Source organism: Galeopterus variegatus, unplaced genomic scaffold, assembly GCF_000696425.1.
Source record: "Galeopterus variegatus unplaced genomic scaffold, G_variegatus-3.0.2 Scaffold11938, whole genome shotgun sequence".
Classification (NCBI taxonomy): domain Eukaryota; kingdom Metazoa; phylum Chordata; class Mammalia; order Dermoptera; family Cynocephalidae; genus Galeopterus; species Galeopterus variegatus.
The window spans coordinates 58,084-64,753 of NW_007738049.1; the positions used below are offsets into that span (position 1 = coordinate 58,084).

Consider the following 6,670-nt stretch of genomic DNA (forward strand, 5'->3'; position numbering starts at 1 on the left):
TCACTGGTTGGGCGTGGTGCTGACAACACCAAGTCAAGGGTTGAGATCCCCTTACCGGTCATCTTTAAAAAAAAAAAAATGGTGATGGGGTTAGAAAGGGCTGGTCTGGAATGACAGACGTGGACAGACTATGTCTCAACATTGTTTAGAAACTGTTTTATTGGAGCACTGAGTGTCTCACAAAACTGCTGGGACAGGTTTCCTTGTTACATGGAGTTCTCATTTATTTGAGTTGAACTACTTAACGCTGTCATCTGGAGGACAAAAACCAGTCTGCTGCATTGTGCTGACTTCTTTGTGGATTTTATTATTCACGTGTTCCCGAAGAAGCCCAGTCTGACAAGAAATGTGGAGCAGCAGGACAGCACAGCTCAGCACCTGTTTTCTGTAATGACCCAGGAGTATTGTGTCATCAACACCAGATTTTCTAAACAATATGGTTTTAAAAAAACATTTTTTAACCGTGCCAGGGACTGGGCAGACGGAACCCAGCTTCAGAAGTCAGGTGCACATCTCCTCCACCTCAGCAGAAATCTGGGAAAACGGAGAAAGGCATGGAGTGGGACACACGTCAGTCAGCAAATGCTAATCTTGGGTGACAAAGGAAGAATGTGGTTCCGTGTTCTTAGAAATACCACTACTAAGATGCATTCCCTGTTTCCATAGTTCAGCCTTTTGTGATTAAAATAAATGAGACAGCCTGGAAGTCTGCCCACTATCCCAGGTTGTAGATGCGAACTTTTGATGACTACATGATGATGTAAGGAGCCCCTGAAGTTCAGTGAGTATCCAGAAGTTCTAGAACCTGCTGTTGTCATAGCAAGCACGCATATCCCCTTGCTGTTGTTTTTAATCACACATCTATAGAGACAATTATTTAAAAGGTCTGATTGAAATTTTGAGCATTGATTAAAGCTGATACAGTTTTTTGTGGTTTTTTTTTTGTTTTGTTTTTGTTTGTTTGTTTTTAAAGATGACCAGTNGTGTGCCAATAAAACTTTATTACTGAACATTGATGTAGACACTGAATTTCATATTTTTTACATGTCACAAAATATGATTCTTCTCTTGATTTTTTTTTAGATGTAAAAATGTAAAAGTAAGGGCTGGCCAGTTAGCTCACTTGGTTTGAGCGAAATGCTGATAACACCAAGGTCCAGGGTTTGGATTCCCTCACCAGCCAGCTGCCCACAAAATGAATGAATAAATAAATGTAAAAGTTACTCTTAGCATGTGGCTCTTCTATGGACAGACAACGGGCTGGGTTTCGTCTGTGGGCTGGAGTTTGTGCACCGTGATGTAGAGGCAGCTACGCTCTCCTGCACTGGGGCACTGAGCTGTAAATGGTGCAGCTTCCTTTCCAAAGTCTGTGTGGAGGACAGAGCCCCCAAAGTGACCCCTCCATCCTGCCTCCAGCCCAAGAGTGGGTGGGACCTGTAATTCCCATTAACTAATGGATTGACACTCCATGATCAGGCTACATTATATGAGACTCGTTTGTAGCCACTGGAACTAGAGCCCCTAATTGCACCTTGAGGACCACATTGGAGCAGCCCGTGTGCAGCAGAGGGCAGCCTGCTGCTCCCACACTGCACATAGTGGTGCATCTGTCCCAGCTCATGAGTCAACATTGATACCTTGTTATTAACTAAAGTCCATACTTCATGCGGGTTTCTTCAGATTTCTCCTAATGCCCCTTTTCTGCCCCAGGATCTCACAGGACACTTAGCTGTCATGTCCTCAGTCTCCTCTCGATTATGACCGTTTCTTGGACTTTCCATGATTTTGAAGCGTGGACAGTTTTTTTTTTTTTTGTGGCTGGTCTGTACTCAATAAGGGGATCTGAACCCATGACTGTGGTGTTACAAGGCTGTGCTCTCACCAACTGAGCAAACTGGCCAGCCCTGGGTAGCTTTGAGGAGGACTGGGCAGGTATTTTGTAGATGGCTCCTCCATTGAGATTTGTCTGGTGTTTTTTTCATGGTGGTGGGTTTTGGGAGGAGAACCTCAGAGGAGCAGAGTCCTCCCATCATGTCCTGCCAGGTGTCTGTGCTCTCCACATGCCAGGTATCTGTGCTCTTCACGTGACTATCACAGGTGGTGGCCATGGAGCTTCTCCAGCGAGGGGCTTTATAATTAGAGTTGGAACTCCAACCTGACCTAAGCAGCGTGTTGGCCACTTGAGTTTGGAACCATCACCCTGTGACCACCAGGCTGCTTTCTCTTTCTGTTCTTTTTTTACTGAGGTGAAATTCACTTACCATACAATTAACCATTTCAAAGTGTACAATTCAGAGGTATTTAGTACATGCACAGTGTATAACCACCCCCTCTATCTAATTCCAGAACATTCCATTATCCCAAAAGGAGACCCCGCCCCCATTCACCATCAACCCCATCTCCTTCTCCAGCCCCCAGCAGCCAGGAATCCACTTTCTGTCTCTGTGGTTTGGCCTGTTCTGGACATTTCACATAAATGGAGCCACACTTCACTGATCATCCTTGCAGCCCTGGGGACATGAGATGACCAGCAGAGGGTGAAAAACACCCCAGGGCAGCTCAAATCCCCCTCCCCCAGATTTTCACCTGCGGGGACCTAGATTCCCACCCTGCTCTGCAGATTCTGATGGGGGTGCCCCACCTGGGGCTGGGGCTGGGGAGTCCGGGTTCTTCCCAAGCCCCTGTGGGATACAGCAGGACCAGGGCCGAGAGCAGGGTGGTTGAGTTTCCATGAAGTTCTCCAAATGACCTCAGTGCCCCTCAGGAGCCCCAAAATGAGTCAGCCAGGACCAGCCTCTGGCTGCTCTGGAATTTCCCTTGGGGCTGGGCAGTGGATCCAAGGTAAAGTTTCAGAAAGTCCTGGAACAGGTGACATCAGCACTCCAAGCTGGCTGCTGTATCCACACCCAGGAGGACAGCTGGGTGTGAGGCCCCTTCCAGGGACCGCCCCTGAAGGGCCAATGCATCAGTGCCCTGTGCTGCCCAATGACCTTCATCTTTGCAACCCAGGAGCATCCTTGGGGCGTGCTCTGTTCTCTCTCATGGCCCTGGCACCTGCAAACAGCATGGGGGCAGTTAATAAATGCTTCTTGGATAAATATGTGGCCCCAAGCCTATGGCTGGCCTCGTCTCCTCCTCTCCCCTCCCCTTATACAGCCCTCCCCATGTCCTCTTCCCTGGCCCCCGCATCCCCCTTGCTTTGGCTCCTGTCCTAGCTGTGTCTACTCTGGTTGTCTAAATCCTCCCATGGCTCCCCACGCCTCCAGGGACAAAACCAAACAGGTGAGCCTTCTGATCCCAAGTGTGGCCTTTGTGCCCCACCCTGTCCAGCACATGATAGCAGATAGAGTGATCTCTAACCCCACCCTGACCATACCTCTCCATTGCTCTATAACTTCAATGGCTCCCTACTGACCCTGGGGTAAAGGCCTCCACTGTCCCGCCTCCCTTTCCCACTCCATCGGCCCTCACACCCCCTGGCCCCTGCACATGGTCCCTCGATGCTCTCCCTCCTCTGTGCCTGTGCACGTGCGTGCCTTCTCATTGATAATTCTTCCCCTCGGGGCGACAGGTGAACTGCTAACCTCCCTTCACCATCCAGCCTGCCCTGGATCCCTGACTTCAGGATCAGCTCTGACCCGGACTGGGCTGCTGGGCCAGGTGTGTCATTTGTCCCCTTCAGCCCAGGTGCTCCAGTCTCAATGCAGGAGCAGGAAGGCCTGTTCCAGGCAGATCTCAAACCCATTGGACAGGTTTGCTGTTCCCTGAAGTTGTCCTGACACAGAGGCAGTCCCAGCCAGTCCTGGCAGGATCTTGCCATGGGCCCAGGCTGGGCCGAGGAGGGCCCTGGAATATGCTGGCCAGTGCCTGCCTGAGGACACCACAGAACAGGTGGCAGGTAGGTCTGGCTGCAGGGAGGGTGTGGTGGCTGGACAGGGTGGTGTCGGCTCAGGGGAGGGTGGTTGGTGGGAAAGAAAGGAGAGAGATGGAAATACAGAGTCAGACAGAGAGAGAGGGACAGGGAGATGGAGAGAGAGACAGAGAAGCCCAGGAGGGACAGATGTAGCCTGGTGTGGCCTGGGCAGGCCCTGCAGGTTCTGCCTCAATTTCCCCTTCTGCACATGGGGAGGGACCTGATTAGGGCTTGAGAGGAAGAAAAGGAGGGAAAGGGCAGGAGGGAGGGAAGGAAGCAGGTCCTGAGGCTGGGGTGCTGAGGGGAGGTGGGAGCAGAAAGGGGAAGTGGGAGGGAGGGGTGCTCCCACTGCCCGGGAATGCTGGGATTTTCCAGAATGTGGAGAAACAGGAAGTGGCTCTGTCCCCATCCCATGCCCCCCCAGTTGGGCTGGGCCAGGCCAGGCCCACCTGCCCAGGTCTGAGAATCTGTGCCAGGAGCCCCCAAATACCCCCTCCCTGGCACAGCCTTCTCTTGCCTCAGTCTCCTGGACTGCAAAATGGACATAGCCCCAGAGTCCTTCTGGCTGCCTAGGAGGGAAACTGAGGCCAGGTGGAGACGCTCCAGCATGGCACCTCCCAGGCGGACATGGTTCAAATATAAAATGAGAATAAGACAAGTGTGTGCAAATTCTCACAGCACAAAGCAGAAAGTCATTTAAATAAATAATAATTGTGTTTCAAAGCCAGAAGAGCTCACACTGGAGGTAGTTGTTGATGTAGGTCTTCAGTGATAGGTAGGAATTAGCTAAGAAAAGACTTAAGTGGATGGAAAGATTCTGTTTATAGCCAATAGTATGAGAAAAAGCTTAAACGATGAACATGAAACAATCAGGATTAGGTCAACGGAGTGAGCAATGAAACATAATGCTTGTGGGCAGTGGTAGATGACTGGGAGAAATAGACTTTGCACATATCATAAAAGATCCTGAATCCTAGGATGGGGTTTTATCCTACTTGATGTCATCAGCACCGAGATACCAGAGAAGGCTTTTGAATATTTATATAAACTGTTTTAGAATATATTTATCCAAACGGTTCACTTTCAGTCCAGAAATGGCCAGCTGCTTCATTTTAAACTGCAGGTTAGTTGGGGGGTTTTCATCTGGTTTAGAAGCTCCTTTCTAAAGACTCATGGTCCCCTTCAAACTTGGTAGCTTTGGGGGATTTATTTTTCCTACATCCCAAGACAGCATCTTTGTGACTGAGTCAAATGTGTGTGTCCCCTGCGATGGAGTGAGGCTCATGTTCAGGACTGTTTGGGGCATCTGGCTGGTAACAATCACTCCCTCTATGGTCTTCCCCCTGGTCTGCTTGGGTCCCACTGTTATTTCAAAGCGTCTGAGTGAGCTGCTGTCCCGGAAACTGATGTTATGTTTGACATACACGGGAATTGCAACCAGAATGGTAAGAGAGCAGGAAGAGTTTCCATCAGGAGGGACGAAGGAGAGATGAGCTCGCACTCCCAGCGCTTGAAATGAACACAAGGGTGGAAGCTGACATCATCCAGCAGCCTGGGGTTCATGAAGGAGAGTGCATGGTCGGGCGTTCCAGTCCGCTTGACCCAGGAATCAATCACCCTCTGGATCTCAGCAGTAATTGTGGAAACTGATTTATCAGCAATGGCATCAATCTCTTCAATCACATCAAAATAGGCTTCGTTGCTGGTATATTTCACTCCAGTCCAGCCAAGGCACCACTGACAGCTGCCCAGTGCGGAGCTGTGCACCCACATCGGTGCTTCCGGTTACGGTGTTGACAACCGTTCGGAGGATAGTCGGAGGCTTTGTCAGTTCTTTGAGGATGTTTGACTCGGTAGCCAGTGGAAACCCATTGTCAAGCATCTTCCAATACCTCGTAAACCACAACCACATTGTCTTCTGGCTCTGAACAGACTCCAAAATTATCCTTTCCAGACCAGGCTCAAGTCTTCTTCTCCCGCAGGAGCCTGAAGCTCCCCTCTGCACCCCAGTTCTGTGACCAGCACCTGGACATACCGCCCGAGCCCGCACCCCGTCCCCGGAGTCGCCCCCTCCCTGCCCCCGCTGGTCCCCGCAGTGCCGTTGCCACAGGAGGGCTCCTGGTGACAGTCGCGAGTGTGTTCTTAACCAAATAGGTGTATGCCGAGGTCTCCAGTCCTGACCAATGTAAAATACAGTAGAGCTATTGTTTCCCTTGGCACGAATATTTTATTTCTAATAATTCATTCTAAAGTCAAAGTAGTGTTGTCATGTGTCTCACTTCACATGTGAACATGTCATGGCTTACAGTGACCTGAGATCAAGAAAAACGTCATGAATTTTCCAACTGAAGATATTCTGAAAACATTCCTCTCTCCTCCTGCTTATTGGTTTAGTTCACTTTGGAACTTTAATTAAGATATGTATACTTATATTTACCAGACTTAATCTTGTTATATTTTGCTTCTTTATGGTTTTGATTATCTTCAAAATATTACCTTAGGAATGTAACATTTTGTTATTCTTTTAAGCTTTATTATTCCTTGAAAATTTGATAATAATATATTATTTGGCTTCATCAACCATAGGTAAAGTTTTGACCTATAAAGAGTTAAGAAGAGAACTTTCCAGCACACCATGAAAGACACCATCCACTTGATATTGATTATTAATGAATACATTATGGGTATGGCTGTGCAACTCTGTAGTCTCTCCTTATCTTTTTGTACTGAGATAAATATTTTTCAAATTTTCTTATT

The 6,670-nt window shown here is 48.7% G+C and overlaps 1 pseudogene; it reads right to left on the reverse strand.

Moving 5' to 3' along the window:
• Positions 1 to 4,952: 4,952 nt before the first annotated feature.
• Positions 4,953 to 5,887, reverse strand: LOC103610871 (annotated as a pseudogene).
• Between the last annotated feature and the right edge of the window lie 783 nt (positions 5,888 to 6,670).